General features: G+C 43.2%; 1 protein-coding gene across 4 annotated transcripts in view; it reads right to left on the reverse strand.

Annotated features, from left to right (window-relative positions):
• Apba1 (amyloid beta precursor protein binding family A member 1) overlaps positions 1 to 16,282 on the reverse strand; it is a 190,529-nt gene extending 174,247 nt beyond the window's left edge. For 3 of the 4 annotated variants that reach the window (XM_070035709.1, XM_070035708.1, XM_070035705.1), the window contains exon 1: positions 16,146 to 16,281. The gene's annotated coding sequence lies outside the window, so the exon portion shown is untranslated. Of the gene's footprint in view, positions 1 to 16,145 lie in introns of all 4 variants that reach the window. The other variant, XM_070035707.1, reaches the window with a different exon arrangement.
• Positions 16,283 to 27,556: the final 11,274 nt, after the last annotated feature.

The following is a 27,556-nucleotide window of genomic DNA, read 5'->3' on the forward strand; positions in this document are numbered from 1 at the left end:
GAGGATGGCGGTTCAAAGCCACCCGGGCAGGAAAGTCCTTGAAACTCTTATCTCCAATAAACCACCAGAAAACTTGAGGTGTGGCTCAGGTGGTAGAGTGCTCACCTTGAGCTGCAGAGCTAAAGGGACAGCGCCCAGGCCCAGAGTTCAAGCCCCACGACCCCCCAGCCACCCACACAAAAGGAAAAAAAAGAAGAGAAACCATAAACTCACAAAGGAAAAACAATGTGAGGACAGAGCAAAAATGTGGCCATCTACAAGCCCTGGGGAAAGGCTTTGGGAGAAAACAGACCTGTTGACATCTTTGAGCTTGGATTTCTAGTCACCAGAACTGGGAGAAAGTAAACTGGTTGTTTAAACCATGGCGCTTCTCCACACTTTACAGAACGGTTAAGCAACCGGTAGGCTACTGGGAGCTACTGCAGATGTGGGATGATAGCATCTCTCATGAACTCTGATGAAGGCATCGCTCCTTCCCAGGAGTACCTGGGGATGTCAGCTGGGGCAACCAGTTTGGAACTCTGGTTGGCAACATTTCTAAAGCTAAACATACACCTTTTCCATGACCCAGAAATTCCACTCCTCAGCATATGCTCTACGAAAATCAGTGTGTTTGTGCAAGAAGTAAATGTATGAGACTGTGCATAGTGCAATAACACAAATGTCCTTTAAAGAAGAGTAAACTCAGAATATTCACGCAGGAGTTACTGGAGAGCAATGAAAAGGAATGACCTATGGATACATACAAAATGTGGTAAATCTCTGCAATAATATTAAGCAAAGTGATCAGACTCAAGTGTGATAAATCATGATTACATTTATAGGAAGTGAAAAGCAAGCAAGAATCTGCCTGACGGTGATGGAGGCGGGGTGCTGGTTGACTAGAAGGGACATGAACTCTATTTGATCCAAGTGTTAGTTATATAGGTTTTCAGACATGTGACACATTTCCCACTGTAGTTAAATTATGTGGAAAATTTAAAAAGTAAAAAGGTAGATGGCTGCTTAGGATTTTAACTATCACACTAGATAGCATGATGTGATTATAAACTGGATGATTTTTTTTTTTTTTTTTTTGGTTGTGGGGCTTGAACTCTGGGCCTGGGCGTTGTCCCTCAGCTCTGCAGCTCAAGGTGAGCACTCTACCACTTGAGCCACAGCACCACTTGTAGTTTTCTGAGTGGTTTATTGGAGATTATAGAGTCTCAGGGAGTTTCCTGCCCAGGCTGGCTTTGAACCTCGATCCTTAGATCTCAGCCTCCTGAGTAGCTAGGATTACAGGCATGAGCCACTAGCTGGATGATCTTTTGTACTGAGAATAACTGGGAACTCTGAGGGACCTGTGCCAAGATTTCACTCCAATGGAGGTCAGAAGGCAAGCCAATGAAATGGGTAGAAAGAGGCTGTGAGAAAAGAAGCAGCATCCTAGCAAGTCTAGTCCATTTGATAACCTGTTCTAGAGAGAGGACAATTGCTCACACATGGGATCCCTGAATGAGAGAGTACTTTCCCAAGCTGCCAGTTATTGCTTGGGCTTTTGTTTTAATTCCCCCGATTAAGTGGTGCCACAGTACGGTGCCAGCTTTCACCAGCAGCTTACTGACCTTTGTCTGGTGTTACCATCTGAAAATGTGGGGGAAGACGGAGCAGCTTGGCTTGATCCAAAGATACTGACAGTTGCCCTTGCCCTACATTCTCCAGCTGGCAGTGACAGCACATTATAATTGTTTTTTTTTAAACTAGTACAGTACTTTGCTAGGTAGCACTTAAATTTTTTAATTACCAATCATTGGTCTTTCCCATGAAACAGCAGGAATATAAAAGCTTCAGCACACATGTACATGTGTGCTAAAACACACAAGTATTACTGCTTTGACTTTCTAACTCAGTTTTATCTTAGAGTCTCCTTTAGCTTTTGTTTTGGGTGACTCCTGATTACAGGTAGCAAATAGACACACAAATGTGTGTGTGTGTGTGTGTGCGCGCGCACGCGCACCCCTTTCCTCTCCAAATTCCACTTTAATGAGATACACAAAGAGAATGGAAGAGAGATATTCACAGACAAGAGATTCTGATTCATTTCTTTGAAATGATTAAACTATGTTAAAGCCCCAGTGGCTTACGCCTCACCAAGAATGGCATGGAGAAAACTCTGGAAAGAAAAGATTCACTGGCCCAGATCTGTTGGATCTCTAGCCTTCTGCTCCAGGCATTACAATATAGTTTTCTCAGGAAATAGATTCGAATTTGGAAATTTCCAAGGAAGCAACTCAATGGCTCCCTGCCTGATGGATCATCTTATAACAAGAAGCAAGGGTCTGCTGGTAGAAATGTTGGAGTCACCCTTAGGTCCTCATTTTCAATTCATTTTCCCATCCAACACTAGCTTTGTTTGTCTCTCTGTCTCTGTCTCTGTGTCTCTCTCTCTATCTCTCTCTCTAAGGAAATTGGGTGAGTGTGAAAGGAAGACTTGAACATGCTAGATAAGCACACTACCACTGAGCTACATACCTAATCCTTTTGTGTGGAGGGGTTCAGACACTGAGAATTGACCTCAGGTCCTCAGTGCTTGCTAAGAAGGCACTCTACCACTTGAACCAGACCTCTAGTCCTTTTCATTTTGGTCATTTATGAGACAGGAGCTCATGTTTTTGCCCAGGCCAACCTAGACTGTAATCTTCCTACTTAGCCTCTTCCTGTAACCATGATGCCCAGCTATTTTGTTGAGATGGGATCCAATTTATTTATTTATTTGCCCTGGCTAATCTCAAAGCATAATCCTCCAGATCTCTACTTCTGATTCACTGGGATTATAATTATGCACCGCCATGCCTGGCACTAGCTTTACTCTTTCATGTGAAGAGCTGGAAATACCAGAGAACTCCTATAGCCTCCCCCATTCCTAGGAGCTCTTAACAAATGGCTAACTGGTATGGAAGGATCAATCTGCAGTGAACCAGGCAGATACACGCTGAAGCTGACTTACACTGCAGTGCTCCCCTGAGATCAGGCAGAAGTCACCCTCTGGGGCATTTTGACTGAGATCACACCCTGTCTTGACTTCTTCCCTTTCCCTTCCCAGTTTCCCCTGAGAGCATCTGCTTAATAAAGCAGCTCCTACGTGCATGAACTCTTTTCTCTGTGCCTGCTTCTGCAGAGTGTGACCTAAGACACCTACAACCTCAGCAATTGATTCAGACCTGCTGGCCAGCTTCAGTGTCACAGCCCTGTGACTGGATAATCAGTGATGACCAGACATTTGCTGAAGGCCTCCAGCCTAAAAGGGAGCCATCAAAAGAAACAATGAGATGGAAACAAGCCAAGTGGAAGGAAGGAAGAGAAGGGGGGAGGGAGGTAAAAATGATAGGAGGAAATAAGACTCAGAGAGAAGACAAGGGAAGATTTGCTTATGTGAATAGTATGTGCAGGTAACATTGTCCATGAAACCTGAACCTCTACCTTTGTAAGCAAGCTCTCTGTATTTCTACAAGGGAAGCCTCATGCCACAGAAGCCACTGGAGACAGATGGATAATCACCTACCTGTCACCACACAGTGAGTTCAAAGTAGGCCTTCTCCCCATTGGCCCGCCCAGCTGCATCCACTCACTATGCGCTGTCTTTGCATCACCCGTCAGCACGATGTGGTCTCCCATGCAGCAGCTTAGACATAATAGGTAACAAACCCCATGTCTCTCATCCCGGGCTCTTCCCCACACAGGCTCCAAATACCTCTCCTGATAAATGAACATGTGTTGTTGTTGTTGTTGTTGTTTAAAAAACACTGGCTTAACATTGTGACTTCAAGACATCCTGTAGAATAATAAAACCAATCTATGTCAGGTCAGAAGTACACTTTACAATTGGCATACACCCTGGATCTTTTGTTCCACCTTGTAGTAAATTCATATATATTTTAACAGGCTAAAATACTATTTTGTGTGTTTTTGAGTGTGTGTGTGCATGTGTGTATTTATGTGTCCCAGTACTGGTGCCTAGGTACTGTCCCTTAGCTTTTGTGCTCAAGGCTGGTGCTCTAACACTTGAGCCACACTTCTGTTTTTTTGTGTGTGTGGTTAATTGGACATAAGAGTCTCATGACTTTCTTGCCCAGGACGTTTTCTGAGTAGCTAAGATTGCAAGCATGAGCCACTGACACCTGGCACAGGCTGACATACTTAAGAACTTACTTGAAAGCTGATGTAATTGTTCACTTCCTGAATAATTTTTAATGAGGAATGTATACTATTGATGATTTTGGTGCTGATATCTAGTAGAGTTCTTCTTTTCAAGCTCCTTAAGTGTAACACACACACACACACACACACACACACACACACCATGTGCATTTTTCTTATTATAGAGTAAAATACAGATGGTCTCTGAATTGCAGTGTTAGATTTACAATTTCCAGTTTTACAATGGTACAAAAGTATTATGCATTCAGTAGAAACTCTACTTTCCACCCTGCGGATTTTGGTCTTTCAGGGGGAATTCAGCAATATCTGGGTATAGCCCTCTCTCAGGATGCTGGGCAGAGGCATCAAGAAGCTGAAGTCAGACACAAAATACAGAGGAGAAACAATGGACACTCTATTCTGTGCTGTGCCTGGTGTTCAGTAGGGTATGCTGATTGAATGCATTTCAAGCTAAACAGAATTTTCCATTTATACTGGGTTTATTAGGATATAATTAATCATAATCTGAAGAGTATTTGATTTCACCTTAAGATATTTGAAACCCCTCACACACATATACCCTGTTATAATACCTCCACCACTTTTTATCTACTCTTTCTGAAAAATTTAATGTATATATTTCTTTTTATGATTATTTATTATTTTTAATAAGTTTTTGTTGTGAAAATACGGTACAGAGGGGTTACAATCACATTAACGTATATATTTCTTATCGATTTATTAACAGTGAAGACGTGAGCTGTGGTCCAGTCCTTGCTCTTCAGAGACACGTGTGCCTTGTTGACACATCATGGAAATATGGATCAAAGGACCCCTTCAGCCTACTCGTCTGCATTATTGAAAGCCATGTACACAGAGTATAGTCACATCTACTACATTCTGAGGAAGGCACACCCAAAGGCAGGGCTGGTGGAAGCTGTCTGTGGCAGAGCATCCTACAGAGGCAGAGGCCCAAAGGACCACAGCCCAAGCCTTTGGACTGAAATGTTGGTTTTGTTTTATCCACTTATTTTCCTTTATTTCTTCCTGGACCTTATTATCTTTTTATAGTGAAGAGCAGGGAGGAGAGGGAGAGGAAATTTACTGGTCAGAATCTCAAAACCTTTACATTTAATCACAATAGGTTAACTCCATCACTCTCAAAGAGTTGCTAGAAAATAGGTGAAGAAGCCTGATATATAAAAACAACAACAGATTACCTTAATTCCCAGCGGTTCAATGATTTGATATTGACCTATTTGGTACACGGGATCTGTGTGTGGGGTTGCTACTGAAGATATAGATGTGGTTGGGAAGGCAAACACGAGTTTGGGGCACCAGAGTGGAGCAAAGCACTAGGAGAATTTAGATCAAGGGCCTGTGGGACAAACCCAACCTACTCTCTGCTATTGCCACCATGATTGGGTTTATGGTGTTTAGCTGGTTTGGAAAAAAAGTAAGAGTAGTCAAAGGTTTCTGATTTGTGAAAATGTATGAACTTAGAATCCCAATGTCCACAGATAAACATTTCCTGGGATATAGCCATATTTATGGGCTTCCACATTGTCTAGGGTTACTTTTATACTGCAGCCACAGAATTGAGAAGTTGTATATGGACCACCTGGGCCATGAAACCTACTTCCTGCCAGGAGCCTGTGGCTCTTGCTTATAATGTTAGCCTGAAATCTGAGGATTATGGTTCAAAGCCAGATTGGGCAGAAAAATCCTTGAGACTCTTATCTCCAATTAATTGGGGGAAAAAGCCAGAAGTAGAGGTATGGCTCAGGTGGTAGAGCACTAGACTTGAGCAAAAATATCAAGCAAGAGGGGAAGGCCCTGAATTTAATCCCTGGTATAAACAAACAAACACACAAAAATCTATTTGCTATCTGGGGCTATACAGAAAAAGGTTGCTGAGTCCTGGTGTAGAGGAAGGCAAAGCTAGGGTCTGGGATCAGGGAAGTCATTGATGCTGAATGTCATCATGGCAAAGGTAGCATATCTACCTCATTAACCCTGTATATCTCATTTAACTCTCCATTGGCCCTTGGAGAAAGATGTGAAGGCCAAATTTCACCATTGCCCTTTAACAGGTTGGGAAAACCAAGCCTAGTACCATCTGGATGCATGTTGGCAGCTTACAGAGGTACCATATTCCAGACCTCTTAATCCTGTCCAATTTATGATTCCCAGACAGGAAGGATGTTTATGCAATCACACACACACACACACACACACACACACACACACACACACACACACACACACACACACACACACACACACACACACACACCCCTATATGGATGAGGGCATCAACAATAAGAATTCACCTGGGACAAGTAAGGCTGCTCCAAGATAGACTTTATGGTGGGTAGATGGGTGCACCGATTCCCTTCCCTGGACCGGACACAAGCAATTCCTTTTGCTTTGTCCTTTAGCCACTTAGAGACCCTCTGATGGTCCCCTAAGTTTTGTATGAGACACAAGTTTCCTCTTGAGGTAGTTATGAAGACTAAGATCACCATGAGAAGTGTATGAGTTAGTCCCATGGATAGTACATAAGACTTAACTGCATGCCTGGTATTTTGTAATGGCAATTTGATATTTGGGAGGGGGTCCCTGGATAGGGAACCTGCTGAGCTTTTAGAAGGAATTGATTCCTTCTTGTATTAGAACTATGAAGGGTACAGATATATCTGAGCACAAGATTCCATTGCTTTCATGCAGCCCAATGCTATGGAAAAACTTGTAGTTTCTTCAGGACAAAACTCTCCCAAGTGTTAGCTCAGGGAAAAGTTATTCTCCTATTTCCAAGTTATTTGGAAGAAAAGTGGGTATAAAAGCAATTTCCACATCTGGGAAAAATACATTAGGTTGGAATTTATCATTAAGTAACTTAACCAAGCATCCAGACCTCCGGTGCAACAAGGATGTAGCCAGGGGTAAATCAGTGGCTCTCATACTTATAATCCTATCTAAAACTCAGGAGGCAGAGATCTGAAGATTATGGTTCAAAACCATCCCAAATAGGAAAGTCTGTTAGAGTCATCTCCAATTAACCACCTAAAAGCCAGAAGTGGAGCTCTGGCTCAAGTGATAGAGTACTAGCCTTGAGCACAAAAGCTCAGGGACAGCTCCCAGACTCTGAGTTCAAGCCCCAAGTCCAACACACACACACACACACAGACACACACACACAGACACACACACACACACACACACACACAGACACACACACACACACACACACACACACACACACACACACACACAATGTAGCTAGGGAAGACTGACCAAAAGAGAGGAGGATAGGAAACAACCTGGAGAGAAAAGATGAGCCTGAGAGAAAGCAGCCATCAAGGAGGACGGGGCCACATTCACAGGATTCATACAGCCCAGGAACACTATCAGATTAAAGAACCAGTGCCAGCCAGGCACCGGTGGCTCACGCCTGTAATCCTAGCTACTCAGGAGGCTGAGATCTGTGGATCTCCGTTCAAAGCCAGCTCAGGCAGGAAAGTGTGTAAGACTCATATCTCCAATTAACCTCCAGAAAACCACAAGGGGTGCTGTGGCTCAGAGTGGTAGAACACTAGCCTTGAACAAAGGAGCTCAGGGATAGAGTCCAGGCCAGGAGTTCAAGCCCCACCATCAACCAATAAATAAGTCAATAAATCAAAGGAACCAGTCCATTCATATCACATCACTGGCCATTTCCCACACTTAGATGTGCTTCTTTTTAGAAATAAAATGCGAACTCAAAAATAAAGTTTGCTTTTATGAATAGTGTGACACCATATATTCATGCCATCACATCTCTAAATATGCTGCTGATTTTAAACAAATGGAGGAAAACCCCCTCCTCTGACATGGAATTATTTCATACTGTAAGAAATAACCCCCCTTCTGATAGCTGCTGTACAAAGGAGCAGTGTTCCTCACGCTTCACACTGCATGTCAGAACCCATTAGTGCTGAAATAAATCAGTTTAGGGGGTTGGCACACATGGAAAAAAGTCTAGAACAAGACAGGAACTATCAGAGTATACTACACATAATAAAGAGCAAATACTGTTGCATGAAACTTATTTCAGTGATGTGTGTGTGTGGGCGCATGCGTGTTCACTTACATCTACTCCTCTATAGTGCCAGGCTGTGATATAAATTATATTCTAAGCATCATGGTCAAAAAATGTGCAAGATCCATTGCAATAGAGTATAATCCATTTTAGTAAAAGTCTGGGATAAAAATTCTAATTCATTCAATAGTGAAGAGGTAATTATTCCTGTTACGCAGAATTTCTTTTAAGTGACAAGCGGTGCTGTTGAATTTAAATATGTTACAATAAGGCTTGCCTGGTGTGCCAGTTAATCCCAGCTACTGGGGAAGCTGAGGCAGGAGGATTATTCCTTCAAGATCAGCCTGGGCAGCTTCGTGAGACCCTGTCTTGAAGAAGAAAGAGATTTAAACATACCTTCTCATGTATAACATGCACTCCGTAGTAAACACAGAACTGATCTTGAGATACAAACGTTATAAAAAGACAGAAACATAAATACATCATTACCGTATTTGGAAGGATGGCCACTCAATTCCTACATGAAAAAATACCTGTTGCTATTTTTCACCCAAACTGTATGCTAATTCACTCACCAGGGGAAGAGGAGGAGAGGCAGGGATAGTTTTGCCAACTGGACACCTTCCCTCAATCACATATTCAAAACAAAGATGAGATTGCTGTTCTCCTCCCCACCCCACCCCCAGCCCAAAGCAGTACATTTCAGAAACAGAAAGCTGCTTCATGTTTGAATGCTTACCGTTTCCCATTTCATAAGGCATTCCCTTAATTACTTTCTTCTCAAAGCAAAGAGCAAAAAGCCTATTACCTGCAAGATAACTGGAATTGAAAATCAAGCCATTCATGAATGCTGGTGTGATAGTGACTGATCTTAAAGAGAGAATCCATGTCGGAAACAGATTAGCTGGGAAGACCGCAGATTACATAAAAAGGGTATGTGTTGCAGAGGGTGCTTAAGAACTGTTTGGAACAATCTCAACCATAAAACAGAGATACCGATGGAGGTCATGTGACTGAAATACCTCCGATGATCAAATGAATGAGTAGAGAAGGCTAAGGGACCAGCTTTGTAAATGGTTATAATGGATGTCCTCAGAGAACATCTATATTTAAAACAGACAGGGATATCATGAATATACCATGAATACACACCCAATAGGAAAAAAGATAAACAAACAAAAACAAATGTTCTTTCTCTGCTTTGTGAATAGGCACACAGGGTTAGAAATAAAGTTCCCAGAGGCTGCATCTTACACAAATGCAAGCAGCATTCTATCTCAAAGGCCAGAAGGAAATGGCTATACCAAGAGTGGCTAGGATGATGAACTCTGGAGTGAGAGAAGCATGGGGAACATTTCAGTAACACACAGGATGAATGCCTTTTTATTATAATCCAGCGAATCGATCAATTAGAAGTAAGTAGGCATTTCACACTTTCCCTGTATTCCTAGAACGTGCCTATTCACATAGACATTTTTATATTTTCAGGGATACCTTATTCACGAGCACACAGGTTCAGCTGCACCTCAGATAAGCGAGCATTGTCAGTAGCTAGCTTGTGAGTGAAACGGGACTGCAGGCTGTCGTAGTACATTAAAATTCCTAGATTAACATACCAATAATGGCTGTCAAGTCAACTCATATCTGTCAAAAACTTCTTTTGATGCCTCTCTGCCATGTAGCACAGAGGTCCCAGGTGCCCAGCCCACTTCTGCATTCACCTACAGCTTTGATGGACAGTTTCCCCACACATGCTGAGAGCTTCCCACATTTCCAGCCCTCCCTTTCTGCTGTGGGCTTTCTCTGGTACTTCTAGAGCTTGCTTAAGCTAACACTTCAGCTCAAAAAAGCTGAGGATTTAACATTCCCCAGGATAAATGGTGGGAAAATACCTTAGTTTACCCGTGGCTTGATGGACAATTCTAAGGTGTACAGAACAGAAGCAGAGCCAAGCTGCAATTTGTCACAGTGGAGACCTGCTTGTTGTGAGCCACCACTTCCTGGCTTGCTTCCTCTCCCTGTCTCACTTTCTTTATTTGCACTTCTTAGCCTTGCTTCCCCAGTAAACTAACTGAACCCAAGTTCCTGCTACAGTGTCTGCATGCAAAAACCACCTTGGTGTCACATGCTGATTTTGTTCCTCTTTGGGACACAGCTAGCTGCTTGCAGAGGTTCAAGGTTCAAGGTCTTTGGAAATATATCATGTATTCCTTTCAGTACTCAATGATCTCTTACTAATGCCCGTGTGTTCTAAGGTATATCCAGAAGAACAAAACAGAGTTATGGACTCATGGATCTTATTCTGGAGAACAGGATATGAAACATGAAGAAAGAAAAGGAACCTATATTTAAAGATAATCCAGACCACAGAATGATGTGACACGTCCAAGGAGAAGACTTCCATCAGAGCCACTCTTCAAGTTTTCTCACTGTAATAGGCTTAGTGAGAACATCGACCTTTTCCTAAAGTCAACATTGCTTCACAGGTTGGCCCAAATGACATGCAGTGAATCAGTGTGTGGTGATTCAGACTCAATACTGAAAGGCAAAGCATTGTACCAGACTGCCTAAGTGACTGCTCCAACTACCAGGGTGATGTCACATTGTGATCGTTTATCTCGTCAGCTTGACTGGATTGGGAAGCATTCGAGATATCCATAAAGCGTGTCTCTGAGGGTGTTGCTGAAGACATTTTCGGAGACAATTGGATCAAGAGGGCTCTGGCCTAATGAATACATTAGCTCGTCGATATGTTCGTTACACAAGGGTACCACTGGGAAATGGTGAAAATGGGAGATGGGGGCTTAGCTGGAGGAAGCCATTCATTGGGCTGTGTCTATGGAGGCTGTATGCCCTGGCCCCTTCCTGTATTCCTTCTGTTTCCTGTCTGCCATGAGGTCAACTACCTCCTCCTCTACCTGATCCTTCCACTGTGGTGTGTTGATCAAGCTTGGGGGGGTGGAGGCAGGGAGTCAAACAACCATAGACTGAAACCTCTGACTAAAATAAATAGTTCTCACCTTGCAGTTGTTTTTCATAAGTATTTGGGTCATGGTAATGTAAAAGTAAATAACATGTACATATCCAAGTGAGCCAAGCAGCCCAAGAATGCTTCCCTGATGTACCTTCACTATATCAAGCATGTTCCCACCTCGGTCTACAAAACCCTTCCCTCGATATCTGCACAGTGCACTCCTTTACAGCCTTAAGCACTCACTGCTCAAGGTCTTCCCTGACAACTCCATACAAAATAATAACACTCCCTCACATGGCTCTGCTCTTTTGCCTTCCAGTTTATTCTGTGTGTGTGTGTGTGTGTGTGTGTGTGTGTGTGTGTGTGTGTGTGTGTGTGTGTGTGAGCATGCACAGGTGCATGCGGATATTGGGGGCTTAAACTCAGGAAGACCCAAGCTCCTGATCTGCTTTTTCCCTTATAGCTGTCATTCTTCTACTTGAGCCACACCTCCAGTTCTGCTTAGTTGACTGGGGATAACAGTCTCTTGGATTTGTTACCAGGATTGGCTTTGAACCAATACCCTAAGATCTCACCCTCCTGAGTAGCTAGGATTATAGCCCAGGGCTATGCCCACCTGGCCATTTTGTTCTTCACAGCACTTACCTCTAGATATGTCATGTCTTTTTCTTATTGATATATTTTCCTCAAAATCATCTCATCACAGTTGAAGTTCCATAAACTTAGAATCATGACACAATCTCATAACTCAGGAATCTAATGGACACATAATTATTGTGGAGAAAGAAAAAGTGCTTTGAACTGTTGCTGTGGCTATTGTTCAAACAGCAATATATAAAATAGCTTTGATATTATAACACTGTACAGGCACACAGAATGCAAATGTCCGTTCTATAAATAAGAAATCCTGAAATTTTAAAGCTCAGGTACTATACCTTGAGCTTGCTAAAATAATGTATTCATATATTCATGTTGCAAATATAAAGTACTTATGATAGGTGTGGTATTTGCTGAAGTGCTATATTTGACTTTACTTTTGAAAATTTGACTTGATTCATGTGTGTGTGTGTGTGTGTGTGGCTTGAACTCAGGGTCGGGGTGCTGTCCCTGAGCTTCTTTGCTCAAGGCTGGCACTCTACCATTTGTGCCACAGCTATACTTCTGGCTTTTTTGCAGTTAATTGGAGATAAAAGTCTCACAGGGTTTCCTGCCTGGGATGGCTTTTTACAGCAATCCTCAGATCTTAGCCTCCTAAGTAGCTAAGATTATAGGTGTGAGCCACTGGTGCCTGACTTGACTTTACTGTAAGACATATTTCTCTATTATAGATAAACTCATGTCTTGAAAACCTTTATGTTATTTCACATTATTTTTGTCTCTAAGACTTATTAACTCAGAAATCCCTGGGAGAGATTACTCATAAGAGAACCTTCAGGTGGAGTCTTTTCTTCTGGCTCTTTTAAAGATAAATATTGCTGTTTGTTTTTTTAAGTTTAAGAGGCGAATGAAACACTAAACCTGGTAGCATTCAAAGCTCTGTATTACAAACCTATCTCTATAGCTGCCATACCCCGAGTAGCTAGGTCTCATTGGTCTGCTACAAACTGGTGTCTTTCCAACACAAGAGGACCTCATGTTAGGTGATAATCTTTTACTTGGCCAGTGGACTCCCTGCTTCGTTCCACAATTCACACAAGCTTTGGTCATTCTACCATTAGTCTCAACTTGCCCACACCTTCCCTAACTTTACTTAAAAAGACAGTGACAAATTCCTTTCTTTCTACCTCTAAAGTCCTATGCTTGGGTCCCAAGAGAGTTCTGCCTCCACCCAGTAGTTTTGTATCTTCCCATCTTCCAGAAGGCTTCAGGAATTCAGCCTCCCCCTTACGTTTTCAATCTCCAGCCTTCTCCATGGGTTTCTATCCTCAGCTTATTATAAAGTAGGCTCTAGCCTTCCTATTCCGAACACATTGCTCATTGCTTCTCCTCCAATGAGCTATGCTTTTGATAGATCACTCTCTGCTCCTGAACCACCCAACTTATGGAAAAAGCAGTCTTCTCGCCCTGCTTGCTATTTTCTCCTTTATGCATTCCTTGTAGGATTAAAAGCCCTGCTTCCCTATGGTGCCATAGTTTATTCTTTTTGACCCCTCACATCATTTTTTCCAATGTCCTTTCAAGTCTTCTGAAACAAACAGATAAACAAAAAAAAACCTTTTGTTTTAAGAGGCCCAGTAATGGAAAACAATAAGCATTAATGTTACTTTAAGTGAAGCAAAATGAACAGCTCCTGGAGGGAGAAGTAAAAGATACAACCAATTACCAGACTGAAGTGCAGATTCCAGTTGTATCATTCACCTTACCAGAGCCATGGTTAGAAAGGCATATTAAAAATTATTCCATTTACTTTACAAAGGAAATTACTAGTCCCAGTCATTAGCTGTGCTGCTGTATCATACTGCTTTCAGTATGTATTTACCTTGGTAAATACTGGTGTATTTACCTTGGTTAATTCTTAATACTCTTATTAAACTTTCTGGTAAGAAATTTGTATCTCCACTTTAAACTTGCAAACACAAAGAAGATGACTTCCTTTTATATATTAAAAAAAATCCTTTTAGAATGGCTTTTAAATTCCCTAATTACTTTTCTCAGAAAGAATTTTGGCAGAACCAATAAGGAAGAAAAGAACTAAGATTTGAAATTCATTTCCCTAAATCTATTCTTAAGTCTTGGATGAGATCCAGCAACCTCACATGAAGATTTTAGCAGGCTTGACTTGAAGGACACGAGGCAATTTACTATATGTTGGCGGCTCCTAGAGACCCTGGTCTATATTTCGTCATTAATTAAGGGAAGATAAATGGGAAGAAAAAAAGAGCATGTGTGAATCTTTCCAGTCGTGTTATTTTTCAGTATAACAATGACATCATATCATCTTTGCAAAAAAAAAAAAAAAGAAATTTTAAAGAAAAAGGGAACAAACCGTTGATGCCAATACGTTGCCCATTTAACTTGTACAACATGACTGCTGTAGGCTTTTCTAAGAGGACTGGAGCAGCCAGTTCGGGTTCTGACAGCAATGCAGCAGAATATAAGGTGTTATGATGAAAATGTGTCCTCAGCAGGTTTATCTAGTCGCACAACCTTTTACCCAGAGAAGCAGGATGATATGAAGGGTAAAGGCATGCTCATTCCTAACCAATACTGCAGGAGAAATGCCGACACCAAAGGGAGTCAAACTGCAGCGAACACCCGTAGAATACACCATCTCACTTCCTAGCTCTCTCTACCCACCCCGATGCACGCCTATCTTTAGCACGCAGAGACAATTAAGCAGCTCGAGCCTGTGGATGCTTTCCTGTGTCCTGATTCCCAGACCCGGCCTGGGGAGCGGACATGTGTGACATTTCCTACCGGTGGGCTACAGGAGGTGGGCACCCAGGGACTGCCCTGGCCCCAGGGCTCTTCTCCACTGTCATGGGAGGCTTCAGTTCTCCGATGATGATGGGGGGGGCGGGGGGTACCCCCTACAGCCATTGTGAAACTGGGAGCGCGGCTGCCACTAGCTGTAGAAACCAAGTCTCCCGTTCCCTCCGGAAAGCACTGGGGATCCGTGACAAACCTTTCCCCATGCGATCTTTTTTGTTGTTTGTTTTTGGGTTGTTTTTTCTTTTGTGGGCCCCTTCCCTCCTCCTCATCCATCATCACCCTATCAACATACACACCCTCCAGAGTTCATTCTCAAAGAGCCAGCACAACGACTGCTCACCCTTCAGCCGGAGGGTTTCGGTGTGTCTAGAGGGGATCAAGGGTGCAAAGTTGTGGGGAAGGGGAGAGGACGGGGAGCGCGAAGGATCCTTCTCCGCAGATACACAATAGAAACTGCAGCGTCAGACGGACCGACGGACGGACGGGGGTCCGGGGGCTCCTCACGCAAGTGTCAGGGTGGGAAGCTGCGGGAAGGTGTAACTCTTCTCCTCTCTCCCTGCCATGTGTCTGGAGGCGACACGTTCCCTTGTCCCTGCCCCCCTCCCTGTACCCCGCCCCGCCACCCCAGTCCCGAACCCCGAGAACAGGGCAGCGAGGATCCCCCCTCCCCATACACACACCCCCTTGTCCCCGGCCCACCCGCACGCAGGAGCCGGAACAGAGCCGGTCCTCGGAGAGTTGCAGGGTCCCGCCGCGGCCGGGGCTGGGGCTGGGGATGGGGGGCGCAGTTTGGGGAGCGGGGATGCCACCCCCCCCGCCCCGTGCGCACCCTCGGACCGGGTGGCTGTTGGCTAATTTTGTTGGTGATTTTTACACACGCGGCTCCGCCACGCCGTTGCCTCTGTCGGTCCCCACTTTGCACACACACACACACACACACACACACACACACACGCACGCACACGCGCGCACACACTCACGCGCACCACGGCGGGGCACCCTGCCCACCTCGGCCTCCCCTCCGCCACCGTGCTCCTCCCGGAGAGCCCATCGGCCCGGGCGGGACGGATCGTGGCGCGGGGGTTCCGGGGGATGTGTCACCCCCCCTCGGCCGCCCCCGACGCCACCCCCAGCCCTCGGCCGCGCCGCTTACACGCGCGGTCACACACGCACTCACACACACACTCCTGCCATGCCTGTCATCGCGCCCCCCCTCTCCCCCGCGCCCGGCATCTCCGCGCGCGCACCGGCACCGGGCATCCGTCCTTCCCCGCCCCGCCGACGAAGGGCAGGGCGCCCCCCGCACCGCGCCCGGTCCCGGACGCCGCCCGCCGCGCCCCCGCGGGCGCCCACACTATTGTTCCACGCGGCGCCCCGGACGCCCCTGGCCCGGGACGCGCGCGCCCCGCGCGGGGTTGGCATCCGCGCCCGGGCGCCCCCGCACCCCGACCCCGCGCCCGGCCCGCCCCGCCCGCCGGGTACCTCTGCCTGACAGCTGGGTCCGCGGGGCCCGCGGGAGCGGGCGGCGCTAATGACAGCCGCGGCGCCCGGCCCGGGAGGATCGCTCCGCCGCGGCCGCTCCCACCGCCAGCGCCACCATCTTCTCCCGCCGCCGCCGCCGCCGCCGGGACCGCAGCCGCCCTCGCCCAGCTCCGGCTCCGCAGCCGCCCGCTCCGGCCCCTCCGGTGCTGCGGCCCCACCCCCTTCTCCCCGCCCTCCTCTCCTCCTCCCGCCCCTCGTGACGCGCGCCTGCGAGTGAGGGCGGGAGCGCGCGGGGCGGGGTGGGGGTGTGCGCACGCGCGCGCGTGCACGCCCCCAATACTAGCAGCGCCCGGGCTTCCCACGCCCGTCCCCCGCGCGTGCGCGTGCGTAACGCGCGGTCCCGGGGGCCTGGCGCGGCGGCCCGGGCGGGGGATGGCCCTGCGGGACGGTGTCGCGGCGCCGGAGCTCAGGGAAGCACCGCGGCAGCCCGCGCCTGCGCTCGGGGCGTGGGGAACCACGGTGGCAATCGCCGACAGGTCCGACGGGGACCTCCACCCACCTCGGCGGCAGCCCGAGGGGTCCCCCCGCCCCACGTTTCTAACCCGTGGCCGAGCTCGGCGCGTCCCCCGGAACGACCACAGCTTTCCCGCTTAGGAAATCTCCCTGCGCTTCCCAAAGAAGATCCCCGGCTCGCCAACGCGCTGCAGTGCCGCGTTTGCGCCGCCAGGGGGAGCGCGCGCGCGCGGGCTGAGGCCCCGGGGAACGCGGGCCCCGGGAGCGCCGGCCCCGGGAGCGCCGGCCCGCGCGCAGCCCTCCCGGCCACTGCCCGCCGCGGCTCGCCGGGGACAGCGGGCGCCTCTGCCCGGTGGAGCCCTGGAAGCGTCCAGCTTGGCTGGGCCGCCCTGCTTCTGGGCGCCGGTTGATCGGAGCTGCGGGTGTCTTTGACACCTGTTCTAGCTCGTGAGCTGGGGACCCTCGCCTGGCTTCTGGCACCAGTCAGCTGTCATTGGCGACGCAGACCCTAAGCGAACAATGACAAGGACAGTGTTTCCCTCGGAGCCTGCTGATTTGCAAAGCCTCTCTGTCCCCACGTATTCTCCTCTGGTAAAATGAACGGAAGCCTTGGTTATCCCAATCGCTCGGCCAGTGGATCCTTTGCCACCCTGTTTCCATATTATTTTAAGCATAAATCTGGGGGTGTAGCAGGTCTTGTTTAGTTAAGAAAAACAAACTCATATGAATTTTTGCATCTTACGCCAGCTGAATTTTCGTTGCTTTAATAAAGAAGTCGACAGCGTCTTCCTACCCAAAGCATCTTTTGGTAAAATAGCAATATTTCATACCAGAAAGACGTGCCATTCGTTTCCCTGTGACATTACTTATTCATTTTTTCCTCCAGTAAATATTCATCACATAAAAGGAGACAGATAAGGTCCTTGTTCTACTCGACCTCAACAGCACGCGGGAGGAAATATCATTAAGCAATCAGACTAAGAGTCACACGTTCCAAATGTAATGTCCACGCGGAGATCTAATTGCACTCCAAGACGAAGCGTGGCTTCCTAAGGACATGAATTTCTGGTTGCTCAGAAGGCACTAGTGAGTGAGCCCAAGCAGCTGGGGGAGGGGGGGGAAGGGAGAGGAAGCCTCTAAGCAGGGTCCGGCTGGAACCCTTGTGTGTCATTTCAATATGGATTAAAAAAAAAAAATCTCAAGAGGCTAAAGCACTGCAAGGATTGGAGAGTTGGAAGTGGCCTAGCAAGATCACTTTTATGTCCCTGCCAAGTGTGTGACAGGGGTTTAATTGAGGGTCAGAATTCAGGATGAGAACACTCTGAGCCTTAATCCTCCTTGCATGTCTGTGGCCACTATCTTAGGTTTGGGAATATATATATATATATATATATATATATATATATATATATATATACACACACACACACACATATATATATACATATATATACACATATATATATATTCTCAGTATAGATTAAAAGAGGATATAGGTCCTGGGTGAGAAGCTCACATCTCTACATAGACTTGTCCTGTTTTATTTGATATCTGCTTTGCCCACTTCCTGATTGCTGTGTTGTATTCCCCCAAAGCCAGGAACTCTGGCTTACTAGACTACATGGGTGGGAGATATATTATTGCTTTATTCTCAGATCTACTATCATAGAGATTTTTGGCTTTTTGCTGATTAAAAGAAGTGCAAATTCACTTTGATAATAGTACTATATTGACAATTAGCTATCAAATATTTGTATTTATATGAAAAATCTCCTCCCTCCCAACAAAAATGCAGATATCCTCATTCGTTCTGGTTAATATCTTAGGTGTACCTGTTTCTCTTTGTGTGTGACCAGCACAAAGCTTGAACCCTAATGTAGGAAAGGAGAGGACCCATATGGTATTGGTACCTATGACTTTCCCTACTTTTGGTCTTATTCGAACCCAGGGCTTCATGATGCTCAGCAAGCACTCTACCATTAAGCTACATTCCTAGCACAACTTTTAATAAATGCACAGAACATATCAAAATGTTAATATAGTAGTAATTCACCAAAGTAGTAGGGTTATTTTCCTCTTTGTATATCTTAGTAATTTTAAAATGTCTTAACAGTGTGTGTGAGAGAGAGCGACTTTAAATTGAAAAAATTTATTTGAAAAGTGGCTGTAAAAATTAATGACATTATCACCAGAAGCCATAAAAATAAACTATTGGGACTCTGCAGTTCTAAAGCAGCTCCAAAAATTTGATTGGTCTCTCAAGGCTTATTTCAAAAGCCACATACTTCAAGAAAACATATCAGCATAACACTAGTGCGGAGACATGGCACACTTCATTGCCAAGTGTTAGTTTGTAGCTTTAGTAGCCTCGCAGCCTCTGTGCGATATTATGCTACAAATAGAAAAATAAAATAAAAATTAATTAAATCAGTTGCTCACTCTGCTTAACAGTTGCTTACATAGTCAGTTGTTTCCAAACGTTTTTCATTAATAAAGTACCCAAATATTATTAACTTCTAGTTGGAACACAAAAATACTGGGATATTTAATTTGTCTTAGAAACCAGCACAACTTTACCTGGAGAAAATATGGCTTTGTGTGTGTGTGTGTGTAATAACATTACAATCTGAAATGTACTTTCTTCAAAATACAAAGCTATGAAATTAAGTATATATAGTGTATGTATATTCTATATATAGTGTATCTATATATACTATATGTAAAACTATAATATATACTTTATTATATATGCTATAATATATAATAAAGTATTATATATAATAAAGTATTATATATTATAGTTTTACTATAATATATAAGGTATTATATATTATAGTATATCTATATACTATAGTATATAGTATAAATATAAAGTATTATCTATTATAGTATATAGATATACTATAGAGATACTATATAGATACACTATATATACTTAATTTCATAGCATAGTATATATATATATATATGTGCTATCTTGTCAATAGTAAACAAGGAAGATGTCTAGGATAAAAAGACAAGTTGAGAAAATTCAGATAATCTTTATAATACATAATTTTTATATAATATATAATATAAAAATATATTTATAATGTATAAACTCAGATAATCTTTTTTCCTTTAATCAAAAATACACCAAAAAGGACACTATTATTCATTTTTGGCTGAAGACCACTTTAGTTTCTTTGTAGAATAGCACAAGTATATGGAAGCAAGATTTAAAATCATGCTTTGATTCCTATTTTCTACTAAGTATTTGTTTCAGACATATTGATATCATTCCCCCAAGCAGTTCTAGAGCCCTGAGAGATAAATGACCCAAGGCCTAGTCTGTAGCCTAAGTGTTCACTCTACCAGATGTCCAGCATGTGAAGGAACATCCAGGAAGCTCTCATCAGACATTGATTTATACATTTATAACCTTTCCAATTATCGATTTAGGTCATTAGACTTACCAAAAGTGTTTGCCTTTAAAAATTATTTCCTTTCATTTTATACTATTTTATTAGGAGTTAGTAGTACCTGCAACACATTGCAGATCTATCCCATTCATCCAAACACAAAGAGTTCTGAGGGGCTGGGAAGGTGGCTCAGTGGTAGAGTGCTTGCCTTGCATGCATGAGGCCCTGAGTTCGATTCCTCAGCACCACATAAGAAAAAAAAAACAGAAAAAAAAAGTTCTGAGTTGTAGGTGTTGTTTAGCAATAGAGCAACTGCTTAGAAAGTATGAGGCCCTAAGTTCAAACCCTAGAACAACCAAAACAAGAAAAATAAGGAGCTCAGGTTATGCTTTGATAGCTAACAAAAGTTAGCATTTTTCCCTTTACATGTTAAGATATATTATTATCTTTAGGTAGTTGTACAAAGGAGTTACCATTCAGCAAAACAGTTGCACCTTGATCAATGTCACCCCTTTCAAGCTTCTCACCCACCCCACCCCACCCACCTGTAGAATATATATTAAATTTGACCGCCTTCTCCCCACTTCTCTTCATTCATCTAACCCACCCACTCCCCTTGAAACCTGACCCTTGTTAAGTACCTGGTGTTTATTTTGTTGAACTTTGACTTACCCTTTCTAAGGAATTACACTGTTTTGAGTTTCTCCCCCCCCCTTCCTCTCTCTCTCCCTCCTTCCTCCCATTTCTCTCTCATTGAGATCCCATGGAATTTTATTTTATAAGCTACTTCTTGGCAGTTCCTGTGATCCATTTGCATGGTGTCAATACTCCAGATATTCCATAACAATTGAATTAACAATCTGGACCATACTGAATATTCCCAGTAGGTTATACTAGAAACAATCCACCAAAGGTTGAGATCTCCATTGCACAATCGTCGTTCATCCCTACAGGATGCTAGCTGCTGTGGTAGGTAGTTGAGAGCCAAATATCACAGATCCTACCCTCTAAGAAAGCCAGACAGATCTGTAAACAACTGAAGCGATGTGTACTGGCTGCAATACAAGAGATATGCAAAGGAGAGACTAGCCACATGGTGTCTTCATTGTTGTCATTTGTTTGTTTTGCTCAATGCATGTGTTCTGGGAATTAAATTATCTTCTAGAAGTCAAGTGCCTAGTTAAATGAGCAGGTGTGGGCCCCCCACTTTAAAGGGAATTTTGTTTCCTAATTGTAAAAAAAAATATTATGATCAGCTAGATTTGATACTTTCCATTTAACCAGAAGGCATGTGAATTTCTCCCAGGTGAGAAATCTATGTATTTTGAAAACACTAATGGGCAAATAAATGTGTCTGTTTTCAGAAAAGGAATAAAGATGGTTTTCCTAATGGATGAGCCTTCTAAAAGTTGAAAGAAAGGACTTAGGGACTTTTTAAACTTTTCACTCTTATTTTATTCCTCAGAGAAATGTACCTTCCTTTTGCCTCCTACCTCAAAGTCATATCTTTTTCTATTATTATTAAATCTGATTGTGGAGATGCCCCTGAGTTAGGTCAGTTTGGGTATGGGTTGAATTTTGGAAGCGCATTTTAATTGCAGCATTCATGCAGCTGACTGCAGCTAAATTGAACAGGCTATGGTTATGGGAGCAGCAGTAACTGAGTTGGAACCAAGAAATCTGTTACTGGAGAAAGCTTTTGAGCACTGACAGAGTTTAAGCCACTCTTAATAAGGTCTGATAAGTCAAGGAATAACACGTTGTGGGATTTGAGAATGCAGTTTTCCACCTTCTCGTGCCATGTGGGAATTATTCTCATCCTCATCCTGCCATAAATGTATCAAGAAAATAGAATTGAAATGGGTCTGGCTGAGTTGTGCAGTCTCAATCTGAGGCTTGTGCAACAATGACATTTTCTTGCCAGGTAGATAGGTGGGGTTGTGTCGTTAGCAGGCTTCTCAAAGAACTTCAAGTATGCATTTTAATTCTATGTGCACAGAACCAAGAATAATCCCTTACACATCAGTATAATGAGCTTTAAGAAAAAGCTCTTAAGAGATTTCATCTATGAAAGACTCTGAGAAGCTCCTGGGTTGAGTCTTTGTGTGTGTGTGTGTGGTATGAGTTTGAACCCAAGGCCTCTTATTTGCTAGGCAGGCGTTCTACCACAAAGAGCATACCTCCAGCCCCTTTTCACACTTGGTATGTTTGAATTAGGGTCTCACTTTCAGCACAGGTAAGGTGGCTAGATGCTTCTGCTGCTTTCTCTCATCACTGGGATGATAGTTGGGCATTATCATGCTAAGTGCTTTTTACTGAAGGAGAATCGCATAGGTTTTTCTGCCCAGGGCTGACTGCAAATACTTCCAATACTCCAATACTCCCAATCTCAGCTCGCAAAGCTAGGGTGACAGGCATGGATCACCCTGCCCAGCTATGGATGGGGAAGGGGTTTTTAATCTGCCTGGGCTAACCTTGAACTGAATTCCTCCTGTTCTCAGCTTCCCAGGTGGCTAATAGTATAGGTACAAAGCACCAGCATCTGCTTTGATCTACCCAACTCCAGGCAACAAGTGTTTTGAGGGACAGACAAGGCTGTGTTACGACTCTCGTGGACTCCTTCCTCTATGAACAAATATTAAAGATTATATTGTGTACTTGTGTTAGTGTCATACTGAATATATTAACGTCACATTATAAGGCACTGGCATAAATACCTTAATATAAATGGAATCAAAGTTTGTCTTCTTTCTGTTTCATTTTTTTTGACAGTCCTGGTGTTTGAACTCAGGGCCTGGGTGCTGTCCCTGAGTATCTTTGTGCTCAAAGCTAGTGCTCTACCATGTGAGTACTACTTCCAGGTTTTTCTGAGTAGTTTACTGGAGATAAGAGTCTCTTAGACTCTTCTGCCTGAGCTGGCTTGGAATCATGATCCTCAGAGCTCAGCCTTCTGAGTAGCTAGGATTACAGGTGCGAACCATCAGCACTCAGCTTCTGCTTCAGATTTTAAAAGCAATCAATTTTTTTTCTGAATTCCTAAAAGTATTGTGGATCCTCAGCTTTGAACTTAATTCTAATAGCTTAGTCAGTCCTGTGCCCAAAATGTGCAAAATCAGCCACTTACAGAAACCCATAAAAAGGAGTTAATAACTGGAGCACAATACAGGCACACCAGAGATCCTGAGTCCTTCTTTTCCTTCATGTCAAAGCGACTAAAGAAAGTAGACTGTGCACAAGACTGTCTCTGTGGTGATTCTTCTATGAACTTAAGCCATTCAGAATTTTGCTTTAAATCACAAGACTTTTCAATGTAAATCTGTACAGGGTTAAGCATACTGGCTGCTCCCTTCTAAGCATGAATCTGAACATCTCTTCATATTCAGAGCATCTCCAAAAAGAAGAGTGCCATAGCTTACAACCATATCACCAATCTGGGTTATACAAGAGGCCTTCTTTAGATCATTGTTCTGGTATTCTGTTCAAGTGAACTCACTGGAGATTGAGACAGGAGCATGATTAACCCTATTGTTCATTTGCTTGGACAAATAAAGGTGGAGGAAAGAACTAGAAGTAATGCCCAACCTGACTTGGACAAGGCCCTTTAGCTGTAAATGAAGTGAAGGACTTTTCAGAGATGAATAATTGATCTCAATAAACAAAGTCACAAAAAGGAAGTGTGTACATACTCCAGGGACATCGCACTCCAGAAGAGGAGTATTTTGCCTCTCTAACGAGAGTACGATTACTCAAAAAGAAACTCCTGCTCTCTGCTTCAGGAACAGAGGTAAATAAGTCCCAGAGACAGATCAGATAGGCACCAGAATTTAGTGCGTCATAAACATAGCGTTTCAACTTCGTTGGGAACTGATGGGTTGTTTGCCAAGTGGCGTTAAGCCCAGACTAGCCATGTGTGAAAAGGCTAGCTGGCTTTCCATATCACTCCTTCCACAAAAAGGAAGTTCCCTGGACTTTAAAACATCAACGTCTAAGCTAGCTCTGGCGGTGGATGCCGGTAGCCTCAGCACCTGAGAGGAAGAGGCAAGGGCTGAAGGCCAGCCTGTGTTATACAAGCCAGCCTGGACCTTGCCTCCCAAAATAGAGAGAGAAAATAAGGAAATCATAAATATGTTTGAAAAAAACCCATAATTACTATTTACAGTCTTGGAGTAGAAAGAAGCCTTTCTTAGCATCACACAAATCCAGATAAAGAAAATACAGGATAAACAAAACGATATTGAAATGAAAGAATTTTTCATGAAAAATACAAATGGTCAAAAGAAAAACCTTAGAAATTTACTCATACACGATGCACTAAACTCTGGAAAGCAGTATGGAGGTTCCTCAGAAGAGTTCCCCTATGACCCAGCAATCCCACTCCTGGATATTTACCCAAAAGATCACAAACAAGGCCACACTAAAGCTACCAGCTCAACCATGGTCATTGCAGCTAAGATATGGAATCAATCCAGATGTCCCTCAGTAGATGAATGGATCAAGAAAATGTGGTGTATACATCTATCTATCTATCTATCTATCTATCTATCTATCTATCTATCTATCTATCTATCTATCTATCTATCTATCTATCTATCTATCTTTCTATCTATCTATCTATCTATCTATCTATCTATCTATCTATCTATCTATCTATCTATCTATCTATCTATATTAGAATTCTATGCTTCCATTGGAAAGAATGACATCATCCTATTCATAAGGAAATGGAAAGACTTGGAAAAAATCATATTACGTGAAGCAAGCCAGACCCAAAGAAACACAGACTGCATGTTTTCCCTCATTTGTATAGAACATACAAATTTTCCCTCATTTGTATAGAATATACAAATGAGTTCCCTCATTTGACTAGAATATGTATAGTATATTCTTAACAGAAGATCCCAATAGCTCAATAGCTATAACCATATAAAATGATGCTTATCAAAATGAACTCCTAGAAATGAAAACAAGAGTTTTTTTTCTTTTCTTTTTTTGTGTACTATTTGCAGCGATTTCTTTTTTCTTGTTCCTTTGGTTTATTCTCTGTTGTTATTGTTTTTTATTTCTGTATTCTTTGTCTTGTATATAAGTTTATGTGATTTGGGGAAGGGAAAGGGAATCGGTGGGATAAAGGGCGAAGCAATGTTGGAAATGAACTTTACAATGTGTAGGGGAAGGAAGGGGGAGGATGGAAATAACATCATTCAAAAAGAAATGTGCTCATGACCTTACCTATGTAACTGCAATCCCTCTGTATATCACTTGACAATAAAATAGAAAACAATGAATAAATGTTTTCTGAAAGCAAAAAAGGATATATTAAGAAGGATACTTTTTCTATATAATTTTTTTTGTTTTTGTTTTTAATCAACCAAGGAGTGGGAGGAGCATAAAGGAATACAGGCAGAGAGCAACAAAAGCCAATTCTCTGAAAAGACAAAAAAAAAAAAAAAAAAGAGGAACAAATAAAAAAGTCAACCAATGGAAGAAAAGATGTTCTACCTGACCACTAAAGAAATACACATACCATGCCCATGTAAGTGTAACCCCTCTGTACAGTATTTTCACAATTAAAAAAAAAAGAAATACACACACCAAACAAATATTAAAAGGTATTTTGTTTACCTCTTAGATTGGTCCCAAACCAAACCAAATCTGATAACATAGCACACTGCTGAGATGGGCAGGAAATAGGAACTCTCATTTTAAGGTAGTTGTCAGTATCTGCTTAAACAATATGATAATTCCATTTCTAGGAACTGTCATACAAGGATAAGAAAGAGAGATGCAAGTTTGTTGCAAAAATATTGAAAAATTTTAGCCCAGCACCAGTTGGCACTGGTGACTCATGCCTGTAATCCTAGCTACTCAGGAGGCTGAGATCTGAGGATCATGGTTCAAAGCCAGCCCAGGCAGGAAAGTTTGTGAGACTCTTCAATAAATCACTAGAAAACCGGGAAGTGGCGCTGTGGCTCAAGTGGTAGAGTGCTCGCCTTGAGCTAAAGAGCTGAGGGACAGCGCCCAGGCCCAGAGTTCAGGCCCCATGAGCGACCAAACAAACATACAACAAAATATATAGAGAGAAACATTTTAGGCATTTCTGTTGCACACGTACTCAAAGACATAAGCAAATATTCAATGTAGCCTTAGTTGACAATGAGCTGAGCACCAAAATGACTATCAATAGTTAAACTATAGGATGCCAACAATAGAATATTATAACTCATTAAAGCAGATGCAGTCTCATGTACTCTGAAGGAAAGTTACCAATAAAATACTGTTAATTGAAAACTCAAGTTCCCAAACAGACTATTGAGACTGATCCTATGATTTTTATAATAATGTTATTTACACACAACTCCTAAACTGGGAGTAATAAATACCAAACTACCCTTTTAAATACCTGTAACAACGGAAACTTTCATGACAAACATTTATTCTTCTTAGATTTAAGAAAAGTCATTGAAATAGAAAACCCAAGAGTTCCCATTAAACAATTTCAGTGTAATCCTATTTTTCCAAAAAGATGGCTTTTGTTCCTCAGGCCCAACCAAGCGTTGCATTTTTTTCCTGTGCTGAGCACCTGGTAAGAGAATCTGAGCTCTGGACTCCTTCGTCTATGTAACCTTTCTCCCTGCAGGGAAACCGAGCACCCCTGCCTTAAAACATTCATATGGAGTTCCTTAACTGGAGTCAGAAACTGTGATGAGCAAATTCTATTAGATTTCTACATGCCAAATATCATTCGATTTTTCTGCTGCTCTGCGCACAGTTGCAATTGCTAATGAGTCATCTTCATATAGGAGACAGGCAGGGAGTCAGGAAACCTAATGGCTGAGAACTATGGCTTGGATGTTGGTAAGAATCATACTCTGGGTCTGCAGACCTTAATGGAATGACTTGGGACATGGAGCAGGGTGGACTTGAGAGTCCTCGTCTGACCAGTGGACATGTGTAAGAAGTCGACGCTGCTGAACCCAGTCTCTGGAAGTTATTGAGACATAAATCCAGTTTTCCAGGACTGAACACCTTCATGTTCATAACCGCGCGGCCCCCCCCCCCCCCCCCCCCCCCCCCCCCCCCCCCCCCCGCCAAAGCTTGAGGTTTTGGGACTCTCTGGTGTTTGCCTTCTCTCTTTGCTTTTGCTTTATATCAATAAACCTGCTACTGCTCAGGGTCCCTCTGTCTTCATCTCCAATGAGAAAAGAATTACAATATATGGTGACCGTATAAAATTATAAAATATGTAGTCTAGTAGTAACTCTTCTTATAGAAAACTTGGTAAGCACAAAAGGGGGGAAAGGAGAAAATTACACTTAGTTCTGCCACTCAAACAATTAACATCTTGCTTTATTCGTTTAGCATATTTTCCCACATTATTGTATTAACTTCTCTGTAAACAACATTTTAATGTCTACTTTAATAACCTTCAGTAGAGCTCAGTATTTGTTTCAATATTGTCATTAATATAACAATGTTTAGTTAACATTTTGGCGCATA

Source organism: Dipodomys merriami, unplaced genomic scaffold (assembly GCF_024711535.1).
Source record: "Dipodomys merriami isolate MVZ:Mamm:240054 unplaced genomic scaffold, mDipMer1.0.p SCAF_26, whole genome shotgun sequence".
NCBI lineage: Eukaryota > Metazoa > Chordata > Mammalia > Rodentia > Heteromyidae > Dipodomys > Dipodomys merriami.